The sequence below is a fragment of the Triticum urartu genome, chromosome 7 (assembly GCF_003073215.2).
Source record: "Triticum urartu cultivar G1812 chromosome 7, Tu2.1, whole genome shotgun sequence".
Lineage (NCBI taxonomy): Eukaryota > Viridiplantae > Streptophyta > Magnoliopsida > Poales > Poaceae > Triticum > Triticum urartu.
This window is the reverse complement of record NC_053028.1, coordinates 290,420,100-290,436,418: the sequence shown is the minus strand read 5'-3', so window position 1 is coordinate 290,436,418 and position 16,319 is coordinate 290,420,100.

Sequence of the window (16,319 nt, the reverse complement as noted above, 5' to 3'; positions counted from 1 at the left end):
GTTACAAAGGGGAAACACTGAGTTTACATTGCAATCTCGGTGGGACCGATTCGCTCTCTCGGTGGGACCGAAAAGTTACGAAAGGGAAACAGAGAGTTTGCAACCCCATCTCGGTGGGACCGAGATCCTTATCGGTAGAACCGAATTGCTAGGGTTTGGCAGTGGCTAATGACAATTGAAACTCGGTGGCGCCGGATAGGAAGAATCGGTAGGACCGAGTTTGGCTTAGAGTTTAGGTCATATGTGGATATGGGAAAGTAGTTGAGGGTTTTAGAGCATATCATTAACCACATGAAGCAAGAGGCTCATTAAGCAACACCTCATCCCTCCTTGATAGTATTGGCTTTTCCTATGGACTCAATGTGATCTTGGATCACTAAAATATAAAATGAAGAGTCTTGAGCTTTTGAGCTTGAGCCAATCCATTTTCCTTAGCATTTTGAGGGTTCCACTTTCATATCCATGCCATGCCAATCATTGAGCTTTCCTGAAATAATCATCTTGGAATAGCATTAGCTCAATGAGCTATATGTTGTTATGAATTACCAAAACCACCTAGGGATAGTTGCACTTTCAATCTCCCCCTTTTTGGTAATTGATGACAACATATAGATCAAAGCTTCGACAAATGATAATAAGCATGAAGTATATCGTCGCTTTGAGAAGTATGTGATAAGTAAGAGCTCCCCCTAAATTTGTGCATATTTAAAATTTGCTTTGGACTGCAAATGCACAAAGAGTTAGAATCATGGGTTACTCTTCCATGTCACATACATCTTGGTGGAGCGCTCAAAATTATAAGATTGAAATACATGCACTCATCACCAAGAATAGTGAATGATCACAAGTGATAGATAGAAAGATAATATTTAAGCAAGCATTAAGCAAACATTAAGTGTAGCTTATGATCAAACACATGATCATCGATGTCTCACAAACATAAGGGTAGTATCAAGCACTCAAAAGCAGAAAAGGTTCGAAAAACCACCAAATAAAACAAGAGAGAAAAGCAACACTCTCTCTCTCGAAGCCTATGATCTATACATCTTCTCCCCCTTTGGCAATAAGTTACCAAAAAGTTCCTAGAAAATTCATAGCACTAGATCGACGCTCAGGCTTGATCTTCAGGTGGTGGTGGAGTCCGAATCACTCCAAGGATGAAGGCTTTTGTAGATGTTGAAGTAGTCGCTGGAGTTGGAGCTGAGGTAGACGCTGGAGCTGAGGCTGTGGCTGGTGCAGACGTTGTAGCTCTGGTGTCAGCAACTGGCAGTGCAGACGACCTCGGACCTCGTGGCACCCTCGCAAACGCATGAGTCGTGGTCCTGCCTCTCCTCTCATTCATGTCCTCCTGGAGCTGTTCCACTACAGACTGAACTTCTGTTACCTTGATGTCCAAGTCATAGAACCTCTGTTCCATGATCCTCTCTAAACTCGCCTGGTTCTGAGTCAGGGTGGCTAGACTCTGCTCAATCCGCAGGGTGGACGCAATCAAGTAACCAAGCTGCCCTTGTTTGGTCTTCAAGAAGTACTCAGATGCCTTCGCTTGAGTAGGCATCCTGGCAGCTTTCTCCTTCTTCGCCTTTTCCTTCTTTGCAAATGCTTGTGCAGACGATGGCTCATTCTCTGTCATCACAACTTCATTGTTCTCAAAATCTGGGCGGATGGGCAGGTGTTCCTTATCCAGCAAATATATGCCCGTGCCCATCTTGGAGTTGATGAGCTCCTGAATCTGAGGGGCATATCCACAGCTCCTCTTCTGATCTGCAGCTGTCCTCTTAATGGTTTCCACAATGAGACTCATGACCTTGAATTTCTGAGGCACGTCAAAAACGTGAAGCAAGTTGATCGCGTGACCTCTGATCATCTTGTGATCTCCAGATTTGGGCAGAAGGGTGTGCCTTAGTATCCAATTGATCGTAGGCAATCCTGAGAGCAGATAGTGCACTGACCCAAACTTGAATGTGTCAAGAGCTTCATTGGGGATCTCCTTGTACATGTTTGACATGGAGTTATGGTCCATCTTCTTCTTGGCATAGATATCCAAGTCCTCATCTTGCTCTTCTGGGGCATTGATGATCTGTGCCCACTCAGCCACTGTAGATTGGTACCTTGTACCCTCAGACATCCAAGTAATCCTGCCATCCGGATAAAAGTGAGCTGTGGAGTAGAACTGCATGATGAGTTCCTCGTTCCACTTTGTGAGCTTCTGCCCAACAAAGTCCTCTACTCCACACGCTCTGAAGTTGTCCTGAACTCCTGGGTAGTGCTCTTCATTCTCCTTGATATAGGTCCAGTCGACCCATCTCATGTCACAAACGATTGGCTTCTTGTCAAGCAAAACAGTCTCATAAAAATCTTGTTGCTCCTTTGTATGAAACCTGTAATCCACAGCAGTCCTTCTCCTAGAAGCATACGGATCTGCTTCTCTCCATTTCCTCGGCCCTGAATCTCTCCTGAGCTTCATATCCTCAGCCACAGGATGAGCATCATTGTGGTCTGGGATCTTGGGCTTGAGCTTCCTAAGGACACTCTCTTCCTCTTCTTCGATAGCTTCAGGCACTGGGGCCTTGTTCTTTTCTGCGGCAGGTATACTCCTTGTGTTTCTCTTTGGTGCTGTCTTAGGCTTAGGTGCAGCCTTGGGTGCTTCCTTGGGCCTGGATGCAGCTGTTCCTGACCTTATGGCATCTCCCATAAGTTTGGCTGCCTTGGGCGCTGGTGCAGCTGCCTCTTCTTCCTCATCCTCTTCTACCATGATGGAGGCTCTCCCAAGCACTTTGGCTACAGTCTTCTTCACTCTCTCCTTCCTCTTTTTTCCCTCAGTAGCAATGGGCTCAATGGGAGCAGGTGCAGGCTTCTCAGTTGAGGCTCTAGCCTTTGACATGGGCTGCCTCCCTGCTGGCCTCTTGATTTTCAAGCCTGGCTTTGAGCCTTGAGCTGGCTCAACTCTTTTGGAAGTGGCCTCTTCCTCTGCCACATAGTCTTCATCCTCAGAATCAGACGTTCTCTTCTTCCTTTGACGTGTGGCAGCCTTAGGCAGATTGCTGGGGGTGCTCCTGCTGCCATCATCAGAAGAACTTGAGGGGCTAGTGCCCTCACTCATGACCACTTGCTGCTCTGAGAGGTTCTGGCTGTCACTTTGATCAGACATGTTGCAACTAACTGCTGACCCTGTGAATAGATTATGGAAAAGATAGAGTGGATGAGCATCACAAAAAGCAGAGATTTTTGCAAAAGATTAATTCAAAAAACTTAGTTTTAGTTTTCCACAGAAAGCATCTCGGATCTACCGATTTTCAAACTCGGTGACACCGAAGCAGTTTTGGCACCAGAACTGGTGAACTCGGTCAGACCGAGTCACAGTTCGGTGGCACCGAGACTGCTAGGGTTTCACAGAATTCTAAAATCGGTCGCACCGATAAGTTATTCTCGGTCAGACCGAGTTTCACTTGTGCAATGGCAAAAGCCAGATCAGTGGGACCGAGTTTTTCAACTCGGTGGGTCCGAGATGGTTTCGGCGGAAACCTAACCCTAAAATTTTCGAATTAAGCCTAATCTACGAGTTCATTGACTGGATAGGAGTGTTTCAATCGTGGCAAGAATCATGATCATCACAATGTGCTAGGAATCGGAGTGGAGAATAGCACAAAGATCAAGTCCATACCCTAGTTCGGCGTGGACTTGCTACGGCGGCAACGGCGGGGCAGAAATCCGTTGACGGCGGTGGAGACCAGCGACAGGAGGCTGCTGGCGGCAAGAAGACGATCCGGAGACCTCGAAGGCAGAGCAGGCTATCGCGCGGGCGAGGAGGTTTCGCAGAAATTTCCAAAATTCTGCCCGTCACTATATATAGCCCGACCTTGTCGGTGTGACCGAGTGGAACAACTCGGTGGCACCGAGATGCAAAACTGTGTGCAGTTATTGCAACTCGGTGTGACCGAAAAGTTCAAATCGGTTGCACCGAGATCAAAAACCTAGATCAACTTAATGAACTCGGTAGGACCGAAATGGAGTATCGGTTAGACCGAGATTCATAAAGAGGTTTTGGAAGTTTAAGTCTATGACGAATCGGGGACTCCGAGCGCTCCTCACACAGAGTGGTTCGAATCTGACTTGATCAAATTTTGTGATGCAACATGAATAGAGTTTGAGACGAGAAAAGCATAGATAGCTAGAGGAGGTTCTTAGGCACTCTTTTCCATCCACTTGGCAAAAGAAGATAAAGCCAAACAATCAAAACAACAAGTGGATGTCCTCGAATGAGTAAAATATGCAATCAGCATGCTCACACAATAAGATGGCAAATGAAATATGTGGCAAGGCATGCACAACAAATCCTAGCATCTATCAAGCAATTTGCGATGACTAGGTCATCTATGTATGAGTATATTGACTTAGGAGTCAGGTGAGAACACTTGATCGTAGGTCATACTCATCGTTTAAGCTCAAGTGGGGTTACCACTTTTACATAAATCATTGTTTTGTTCACATCTTTAGAGTTTCTTTAGCTCAAGTCTTAGAGTAAAGCTCCCCCTAGATGTGATATCCCCCCTAAGAGGGATGAACTAACCTTGGGTTTTGTCGATGATGACTTCATGTAGATATCGAAGATGTGGATGCTCAATGTTGATGTAGATCTCTTGGAGCTATCCATTTGAGTGAGTTGCACTTTCAATACCTACATGGGTTAGTCCCACAAGGAACAAACAAGGATATCCATAGACATAGAGTGATGCACACAAAGATGATGTCCATGAAAACTTTAGGTTACCTTGTCCCTTGTCTTACCAACAAGAGGGTTTGTGACTCCTTGAACTAGTGCAAGATGTGGAAGTTGATTGCACTTGTCCTTGCCAAAATGATAAGAGTGAAGTATGTTGGCGGAGTCACCCTCAAGAACTCTCTAGTTCTTCTTCTTTTGGATCCACATCATCTTGATGGAAATCCTTGGAGTTGTAGTCGTACTTGATGAAGTGGAACTTGGAGTAGTCTTGGGAATCCACTTGACTAAGGTCTTTGGAGCTTCTTCAAATGCATCAATTTCCTCTTGAAGCTTGTCCTTGCCTTTTTGCTCGTAGTCTTGTGGTGGAAGATCATCTTGAGCTTGTGTCCCCTTGAAAGAAGTATACTTCTCTTGTTGAGGGACAAACTTCGTCTTGGGGTATTGATCTTCTTCCCATTCAACTCCATTGGCATTGAACTTTCGTTCAAAACCAACACCTTGATTCTTCCGGTGCATTCCTTGCTTGCGCACAATTTCCTCGAATTGCTTACTCCCGGCAAGGCTCTTGTACACTCCTTTCTCTATAATTCCCTTCAATAAGCTATTTTCTTGCTCAAGTGTAACTTGGCTAAGAGAATCATTAGTGGAATCAAGATAACTACTAGAAGCAACAATATTGGATTTAGCATGATCATTGTTACTACTAGAGGAGGAATCTTTCTTGTTAGATTTGACTTGAGGCATGTAAGTGGATAAGAGTAAACGCTTGGCAATGTAAGAAGAACTTTTCTTGCGGAGATCATCATTGATTGCCTTTAAGAACTCATGCTCTTGCTCAAGATTGAGCTTTTCAAAGCGTAGTTTCTCATGAGCTCTTAAAAGTTCTCGGTGATCTTCGAAGATAGTGTCATGAGCTAACTTAAGAGTTTTTAGTTCTTTAGTTAGAGCCTCAATCTTCTCCTTATCATTGTCATTCGTTTTATCTTGATTAGCATGATTAATTGGTATTTCATCATAGTATTCATCACTAGAGTTGTCACCAATCAAATCATCACCTAACAAGTCATCTTCATTACTATTGAAATCGACATACTCGGGGTGTGTTACCTTAGGACCCTTGGCCATGAAGCATCTTCCAATTCCTTCATTTGGTGAGTCAAATATGTCGTAGGAGTTGGTTGACACAAGTGCTAGACCGGCAACACCTCCATCTTGAGTATCTTCGGAGTCGGAGTGATAACTTCTCTCGGAGTGGCTGTCGGAGTCGGAGCCGGATACCCATTCACCAACATGAGCTTGATGTCTTCGTCTTGTGTAGCTCCTCGATGATTTTTCCTTCCTTTCCCAATCCTTGCTTCTCCGTGAGTATCTTCGTTCATAACGATCATCTCTACTCCTTCTCTCTCTTGGTGGTGATCCTTTGCTTCTTCTTTTTGGAGAATCTTCTCTTGTAGGGAGCCGTACACTCATTGGAATAGTGTCCGGGTCTTCCACAATTGTAACAGTTCCACTCTCGACTAGAAGATCTTTTGTCATTGTAGGACCTTGACTTGGAGCTTCTATCTTTGCTTCTATTCTTGTAGAACTTGTTGAAGTTCTTCACCATTAAGCTCAATTCTTCATTGAAGTCTTGTTTCTCACTTGATGATGTAGGGGCTTCACATGAGGCTTTATAGGCACCACTTGATTTGTTGTGAAGTTCCTCTTTATCCTTAAGTGACATCTCATGAGCAACAATTCTTCCAATCACCTCCGTTGGCTTGAGATCTTTGTAATTGGGCATCATTTGGATCAATGTGCACACGGTATCATATTTTCCATCCAAGGCTCTTAGGATCTTCTTGATGATGAATTTATCGGTCATCTCTTCACTTCCTAAGCCGGCAATCTCATTTGTGATGAGAGCAAGCCTAGAGTACATTTCAGCGACACCTTCACCATCCTTCATCTTGAACTTGTCAAGTTGGCTTTGAAGCACATCCAACTTGGATTCCTCGACGGAGTCGGTACCTTCGTGCATATCAATCAAAGTGTCCCAAATTTCCTTTGCATTCTCAAGGTGGCTGATTTTGTTGAATTCTTCGGGGCACAATCCGTTGAAGAGAATATCACAAGCTTGAGCATTGTATTGCAACATCTTCAACTCATCCGCGGTAGCTTCACGGTTTGGTTCTTTCCCATCAAAGAAGTCACCTTGCAAACCAACACACACAATAGCCCAAACGGCAGGGTTATGTCCAAGAATATGCATTTTCATTTTATGCTTCCAACTAGCAAAATTAGTACCATCAAAGTAAGGACCTCTACGGTGATAATTTCCCTCGCTAGACGCCATACTCTCCTAGGTTGTGAAACCAAGGCTATGACCACCAAAAGCTATGGAGATCAAGAAAATGGAGACCAAAGCTCTGATACCACTTGTAGGATCGAAAGTATGTCTAGAGGGGGGTGATTAGACTACTTGACCAAATAAAAACTTAACCTTTTCCCAATTTTAGTTCTTGGCAGATTTTAGCTATTTTGGAACAAGTCAAGCAATCATCACACAATTCAAGCAAGCATGCAAAGAGTTTATGGGCAGCAGAAAGTAAAGCATGCAACTTGCGAGAATATAAAGGGAAGGGTTTGGAGAATTCAAACGCTATTGGAGACACGGATGTTTTTCCCGTGGTTTGGATAGGTGGTGCTATCCTACATCCACGTTGATGGAGACTTCAACCCACGAAAGGTAACGTGTGCAAGAAATATTTTGTCGATGTACTCATCTCATGTATGATATTGAACTTTAATTTGCATAGGAAATATTTGCCGCCAGCCACCTTTATGCAAAATAAGTTACATGTCAGTCGGTGGAACCGATCTCATGTGCGTGGACATGTAAAGTTGGTCAGGGGCGCTTCATTCCACAATATCGCCGAATCAAAATAAAACGTTGGTGGTAAGCAGTATGACCATCACCGCCCACAACTCCTTTATGTTCTACTCGTGCATATCATCTACGCGTAGACTTGGCTCTAATAGCACTGTTGGGGAACGTTGCCTGAAAACAATTTTTTTCTACGCACACGCAAGATCTATCCATGGAGATGCATAGCAACAAGAGGGGGGAGTATGTCTACATACCCTCGTAGACCATAAAGCGGAAGCGTTTAACAACGCGGTCAATGTAGTCGAACACCTTCGTGATCCAACCGATCAAGTACCGAACGTACGGCACCTCCGCGTTTAGCACACGTTCAGCTCGATGACGTCCTCGCCTTCTTGATATAGAAAGATGGGAGAAGTAGTAGATGAGTTCCGGCAGCATCACAACGTGGTGTTCGGGATCGTTGCATGGAAAACAAAAAATTTCTATGCACACGCAATGATCTATCCATGGAGATGCATAGCAACGAGGGGGAGAGTGTGTCTACGTACCCTCGTAGACCGTAAGCAGAAGCGTTTGACAACGTGGTTGATGGAGTCAAACTTCTTCTAGCTCCGACCGATCAAGTACCGAACGTATGGAACCTCCGAGTTCTTCACACGTTCAGCTCGGTGACGTCCCTCGCCATCTTCATCCAGCAAGGTGTCGAGGTAGTAGATGAGTCCCATCAGCATGACGGCATGGTGACGGTGATGGTGAAGTGATCCGCGCAAGGCTTTGCCTAAGCAATAATACGTCTCCAACGTATCTATAATTTTTGATTGCTCCATGCTATTATATTATCCATCTAGGATGTTTTATATGCATTTATATGCTATTTTATATGATTTTTGGGACTAACCTCTTAACCTAGAGCCCAGTGCCAGTTTCTGTTTTTTCCTTGTTTTTGAGTTTTACAGAAAAGGAATACCAAGCGGAGTCCAATTGATGTGCCAACTTTCGATTATTTTTTATGGACCAAAAGAAGCCCCCAGGGTAAAACAGTTGGGCCAGAAGAGTCCCGAGCCATCCACGAGGTGGGGGCGTGCTGCACCCCCCCTGGCGCGTCCCCCTATCTCGTGGACGTCTCAGAGACTCCCCTGACGTGAGACCTACGCCAAAAATTCCTATAAATACAGAAACCTCCAGAAAATAACCTAGATTGGGAGTTCCACCGCCGCAAGCCTCTAAAGCCACCAAAAACCGATCGAGGCCCTGTTCTAGCACCCTGTCGAAGGGGGAATCCCTCACCGATGGCCATCTTCATCATCCTGGCGCTCTCCATGACGAGGAGGGAGTAGTTCACCCTTGGGTTGAGGGTATGTACCAGTAGCTATGTGTTTGATCTCTCTCTCTTGTGTTCTTGATTCGGCATGATCTTGATGTATCGTGAGCTTTGCTATTATAGTTGGATCTTATGATGCTTCTCCCCCTCTACTCTCTTGTAATGGATTGAGTTTTTGTAGGATCGAAAGTATGTCTAGAGGGGGGTGATTAGACTACTTGACCAAATGAAAGCTTAACCTTTTCCCAATTTTAGTTCTTGGTCTTGGCAGATTTTAGCTATTTTGGAACAAGTCAAGCAATCATCACACAATTCAAGCAAGCATGCAAAGAGTTTATGGGCAGCGGAAAGTAAAGCATGCAACTTGCGAGAATATAAAGGGAAGGGTTTGGAGAATTCAAACGCTATTGGAGACACGGAAGTTTTTCCCGTGGTTCGGATAGGTGGTGCTATCCTACATCCACGTTGATGGAGACTTCAACCCACGAAGGGTAACGGTTGCGCGAGTCCACACAGGGCTCCATCCAAGGGCAACGGTTGCGCGAGTCCATGAAGGGCTCCACCCACGAAGGGTCCACGAAGAAGCAACCACCCACAAAGGGTCCACGAAGATGCAACCTTGTCTATCCCACCATGGCCATCGCCCACGAAGGACTTGCCTCACTAGCGGTAGATCTTCACGAAGTAGGCGATCTCCTTGCCCTTACAAACTCCTTGGTTCAACTCCACAATCTTTTCGGAGGCTCCCAAGTGACACCTAGCCAATCTAGGAGACACCACTCTCCAAGAAGTAACAAATGGTGTGTAGGTAATGAACTCCTTGCTCTTGTGCTTCAAATGATAGTCTCCCCAACACTCAACTCTCTCTCATAGGATTTGGATTTGGTGGAAAGAAGATTTGAGTGGAAAGCAACTTGGGAAGGCTAGAGATCAAGATTCATATGGTAGGAATGGAATGTCTTGGTCTCAACACATGAGTAGGTGGTTCTCTCTCAGAACAAATGAGTTGGAATGATGTGTGTGTTCTGATGGCTCTCTCATCGAATGAGAAGGAGGTGGAGGGGTATATATAGCCTCCACACAAAATCCAACCGTTACACAGTTTTGCAATCTCGGTAGGACTGAATCAATAAACTCGTTCGGACCGAAAATGTAAACCTAGTGACCGTTAGGAATTTCGGTGGGACTGACATGCAACTCGGTAGGACCGATTCGGTTAGGGTTTGGGCATAACGTAATCTCGGTGAGACCGATTACACAAACTCGGTGAGACCGAGTTTGGTAATTAGCTAACCAGAGAGTTGGTCAGGCAAACTCGGTGGGACCGATTTGCTCTTTCGGTGGGACCGAGTGGAACTCGGTGAGACCGAAAAGTTACAAAGGGGAAACACTGAGTTTACATTGCAATCTCGGTGGGACCGATTCGCTCTCTCGGTGGGACCGAAAAGTTACGAAAGGGAAACAGAGAGTTTGCAACCCCATCTCGGTGGGACCGAGATCCTTATTGGTAGAACCGAATTGCTAGGGTTTGGCAGTGGCTAATGACAATTGAAACTCGGTGGCGCCGGATAGGAAGAATCGGTAGGACCGAGTTTGGCTTAGAGTTTAGGTCATATGTGGATATGGGAAAGTAGTTGAGGGTTTTGGAGCATATCATTAAGCACATGAAGCAAGAGGCTCATTAAGCAACACCTCATCCCTCCTTGATAGTATTGGCTTTTCCTATGGACTCAATGTGATCTTGGATCACTAAAATATAAAATGAAGAGTCTTGAGCTTTTCAGCTTGAGCCAATCCATTTTCCTTAGCATTTTGAGGGTTCCACTTTCATATCCATGCCATGCCAATCATTGAGCTTTCCTGAAATAATCATCTTGGAATAGCATTAGCTCAATGAGCTATATGTTGTTATGAATTACCAAAACCACCTAGGGATAGTTGCACTTTCAGTTTTCCCTTTGAAGTTATCTTATCGGATTGATTCTTTAAGGATTTGAGAACACTTGATGTATGTCTTGCATGTGCTTATCTATGGTGACAATGGGATATTCACGTGATCCACTTGATGTATGTTTTGGTGATCAACTTGCGAGTTCTGTGACCTTGTGAACTTATGCATAGGGGTTGGCACACGTTTTCGTCTTGACTCTCCGATAGAAACTTTGGGGCACTCTTTGAAGTTTTTGTGTTGGTTGAATAGATGAATAAGAGATTGTGTGATGCATATCGTATAATCATACCCACGGATACTTGAGGTGGCATTGGAGTATCTAGGTGACATTAGGGTTTTGGTTGATTTGTGTCTTAAGGTGTTATTCTAGTACAAACTCTTGGATAGATTGAACAAAAAGAATAGCTTTGTGTTATCTTACTATGGACTCTTGAATAGATCGATCAGAAAGGATAACTTTGAGGTGGTTTCATACCCTACAATAATCTCTTTGTTTGTTCTCCGCTATTAGTGACTTTGGAGTGACTCTTTGTTGCATGTTGAGGGATAGTTATATGATCCAATTATGTTATTATTGTAGAGATAACTTGCACTAGTGAAAGTATAAACCCTAGGCCTTGTTTCAACGCATTGCAATACCGTTTTCGCTCACTTTTATCATTAGTTACATTGATGTTTTTATATTTTCAGATTACAAAAACCTATATCTACCATCATTATTGCACTTGTATCACCATCTCTTCGCCGAACTAGTGCACCTATACAATTTACCATTGTATTGGGTGTGTTGGGGACACAAGAGACTCTTTGCTATTTGGTTGCATGGTTGTTTGAGAGAGACCATCTTCGTCCTATGCCTCCCATGGATTGATAAACCTTAGGTCATCCACTTGACGGAAATTTGCTACTGTCCTACAAACCTCTGCACTTGGAGGCCCAACAACGTCTACAAGAAGAAGGTTGTGTAGTAGACATCAAGCTCTTTTCTGGCGCCGTTTGATGAAGATGATATTTTTTGTCCCCCAAGTTTTGATGAGCAAATTTATTATGATGAAAGCATCCCTCCTATCTGTGATGATTATTGTGATGACACGTATGCTATAAAGAATAATGATATCCATGAAACTTGACATCATGATTTTAACTTTCAATTGGATTATGCCTCACAGGATAGTTATTTTGTTGAGTTTGCTCCCACTACTATTCATGAGAAGAAATTTTCTTATGTGGAGAGTAATAAAAATTCTATGCTTGTAGATCATGAAAATAATGCTTTATGCGATGGTTATATTGTTGAATTAATTCATGATGCTACTGAAAATTATTATGAGGGAGGAATATATGCTTGTAGGAATTGCAATAATACCAAGTTTCCTCTCTATGTGCTTAAAGTTTGAAATTATGCTTGTTTTGCTTTCCTATGCTAGTTGATTCTTGTTCCCATAAATTGTTTGCTCACAAAATCCCTATGCATAGGAAGTGGGTTAGACTTAAATATGCTAGTCATATTCTTCATGATGCTCTCTTTATGTTTCAATTCTTATCTTTTTTGTGAGCATCATTGAAATCATCATGCCTAGCTAGGGGCGTTAAACGTTAGCGCTTGTTGGGAGGCAACCCAATTTTATTTTTGTTCTTTGCCTTTTGTTCCTATTTAGTAATAAATAGTCTATCTAGCCTCTGGTTAGATGTGGTTTTATGTTTTAATTAGTGTTTGTGCCAAGTAGAGCATTTAGGATCTTCTTGGGTGATTGTTGTTTGATCTTGCTGATAAAAACAGAAAGTATCCGATCACGAAAATAATTATCATTTTTTACTAGAGAGCGATAAAATACCAATTCCAACTGCAGTAGATCAATATACTTTTTATCCTAGTCTTCCTAATTTTCAGAATTTTTGGAGTTACAGAAGTATTCGAAACCTCCAGATTGCTACTGATTGTTCTATTTTTGACAGATTCTATTTTCGATGCATAGTTTGCTTGTTTTCTAGTTTCTATGGCTTATATTGCTTAATATAAATTGTAGAAATGTGCTACCTCTTGAGCACTGCGTTGGTTTTCCCTTGAAGAGGAAAGGGTGATGCAGCAAAGTAGTGTAAGTATTTCCCTCAGTTTTTGAGAACCAAGGTATCAATCCAGTAGGAGGCCACACACAAGTCCCTCATACCTACACAAACAAATAAGAACCTCGCAACCAACGCGATAAAGGGGTTGTCAATCCCTTCACGGTCACTTACGAGAGTGAGATCTGATAGATATGATAATGATAAGATAAATATTTTTGGTATTTTTATGATATAGATTGAAAGTAAAAACTGCAAAGTAAAATAGATTGGAAACTTATATGATGGAGAATAGACCCGGGGGCATAGGTTTCACTAGTGGCTTCTCTCAAGATAGCATAAGTATTACGATGAGTGAACGAATTACTGTCGAGCAATTGATATAATTGAGCATAGTTATGATAATATCTAGGCATGATCATGAATATAAGCATCACGTCTGTGACAAGTAGATCGACTCATGCCTGCATCTACTACTATTACTCCACACATCGACCGCTATCCATCATGCATCTAGAGTATTAAGTTCATAAGAACAGAGTGACGCATTAGGTAAGATGACATGATGTGGAGGGATAAACTCAAGCAATATGATATAAACCCCATCTTTTTATCCTCGATGGCAACAATACAATACGTGTCATTTCCCTTTCTGTCACTTGGATCGAGCACCGCAAGATTGAACCCAAAGCTAAGCACTTCTCCCATTGCAAGAAAGATCAATCTAGTAGGCCAAACCAAATTGATAATTCGAAGAGACTTGCAAAGATAACCAATCATGCATAAAAGATTTCAGAGAAGAATCAAATATTGTTCATAGATATACTTGATCATAAACCCACAATTCATCGGATCTCGACAAACACACTGCAAAAAGAGTTACATCGAATAGATCTCCAAGAAGATTGAGGAGAACTTTGTATTGAGATTCAAAGAGAGAGAAGAAACCATCTAGCTAATAACTATGGACCCGAAGGTCTGAAGTAAACTACTCACACATCATCGGAGGGGCCAGGGAGTTGATGTAGAGGCCCTCCGTGATCGATGCCCCCTTCGGTGGAGCTCCGGAAAAGGCCCTGTCGGTGTCAAAACCGGCGGATATCGGGTAGGGGGTCCCGAACTGTGCGTCAAGGCCGGATGGTAACAGGAGACAAGGGACACGATGTTTTTACCCAGGTTCAGGCCCTCTCGATGGAGGTAATACCCTACTCCTGCTTGATTAATATTGATGATATGGGTAGTACAAGAGTAGATCTACCACGAGATCAAGGAGGCTAAACCCTAGAAGCTAGCCTATGGTATGATTGTTGTATATGGAGTTGATGTCCTACGGACTACAACCCTCCGGTTTATGTAGACACCGGATAGGGTTAGGGTTACACAGAGTCGGTTACAATGGTAGGAGATCTTGAATATCCGCATTGCCAAGCTTGCCTTCCATGCCAAGGAAAGTCCCATCCGGACACGGGACGAAGTCTTCAATCTTGTATCTTCATAGTCCTGGAGTCCGGCTGAAGGTATAGTCCGGCTACCCGAACACCCCCTAATCTAGGACTCCCTCAGTAGCCCCTGAACCAGGCTTCAATGACGATGAGTCCGGCGCGCAGATTGTCTTCGGCATTGCAAGGCGGGTTCCTCCTCCAAGTCCTTCATAGAAGATTGTAGACACCAAGAGTAGTGTCCGCCTCTGCAAAATAAGTTTCCACATATTGCCATAGAGAGAATGATATAAACACAAATCAAATCTGCTGACGTATTCCGCAGTGCGTCATCACACTACGGGCAAGTCCTTTACTCGAATCGTTTTTACTTTTCCACCTCAGCACGTTTTGCGAGGCGGTTTCCTTGGCACGTCTTGTCAAAGCAGAGATCGTGTACCCCCTTTACAGGATTCTCATCAATACGGACGTGGGTAACACAACCGCGCCATTTATCACGGTGCTTGGGAGGCAAGAAAGTTTTACTAGGCTGGTCGGGACGCACAACCGCATCCGCCCATATAAGGGGATAAGTATCCACCTTTTTACCTACGCCTTCTTCCTCCTTTGCCTATCCATCTCCTGCGCACTCGAGCTCCAGCGCCCAAGCCCGCACTTCCCACCTCAACCTTCTCCAGCAATGTCCGGAGTGGGAGGCAAGTGGATGGTCTCCTCCGCTACGGAGGGCCAAGTCAAGAAGCTAAGGAAGGCCGGATACCTGTCTAAGGACATCGCGCACCGGCTTCCCGAAAAGGGGCAGCTTCTCCCCACCCCAAGGCCCCATGAGAGGGTAGTATTTCTTCCCCACTTCCTCCGCGGACTGGGTTTTCCACTCCACCCATTTGTCCGGGGGCTCATGTTCTACTACGGCCTGGATTTCCACGATCTGGCCCCGAACTTCATCCTCAACATCTCGGCGTTTATCGTCGTGTACGAGGCTTTCCTCCGCGTCCGCCCTCATTTCGGCCTCTGGCTCAAGACCTTCAACGTCAAGCCCAAGGTGGTGCGCGGCAGCCAGGCGGAGTGCGGAGGCGCCATGGCGGGCAAGATGGCCAACGTCCTATGGTTCGAGGGCTCTTTTGTGGAGACCCTAAAGGGGTGGCAATCCGGGTGGTTTTACATCACCGAGCCACGCGATCCGAACTGGATCGCAGCCCCCGAGTTCCGATCCAGACCCCCCACGCGGCTTATGTCCTGGAAAGAGACAGGCCTGTCGTGGGGTGACGAAAAAGAGGTGACCCGATTGCAAACATGCATCCAGTCCCTGGTGAACAAGCCAATCCGGCTTGTTAATGTAATCCAGGTTATGCTTGTCCGCCGGATCCTCCCGTGCCAACAATGGGATTTTAATCTGTGGGAGTTCGACCCGGCACAGCACCAAACCCTTAGCAGGCTCTTCGACACGACGTACAAAGATGCCTGGAAGGTGCTATTCAAGGGCGCCGAGGCTCCCGCATCCGCTTCCGAGGACCGCGGATACAGCTCGCAGCGTCATGCTAGCGAGGTAAGCTATCTTCACCTTTTATAGGATGTTAAGCTTTTTTCATAGTTTGACTCTATGCGGGATCTAAACTCCCTTACCTTTGACAGGCTTGGCGAGCGATATCCGGACCGATTAACTGTCTGGCTCCGCTGCCCGAAGACCCAGCCCCAGCTCTACTAGTGAAGCTGCTGGTTTCGGCGCCTTATGTGGTGCCGGAGAAGAAGGCCAAGAAGAAGAAGACCACGGGGACTCGAAAGAGTGCCCGTAATGTGGTGGTGTCGGACTCGTCATCCGACGAGTCCGAGACGCCCTCTTCCCGTGAAAACGAGGAGGAGGAAGAAGAAAACTCTCCCCCTCCCCAGCGGAGGGAGGAGAGAAGAGGAAGGTCGCCCCAACGGGGGAGGCCGAGGGGTCTAGGAAAAGGAAGACCACT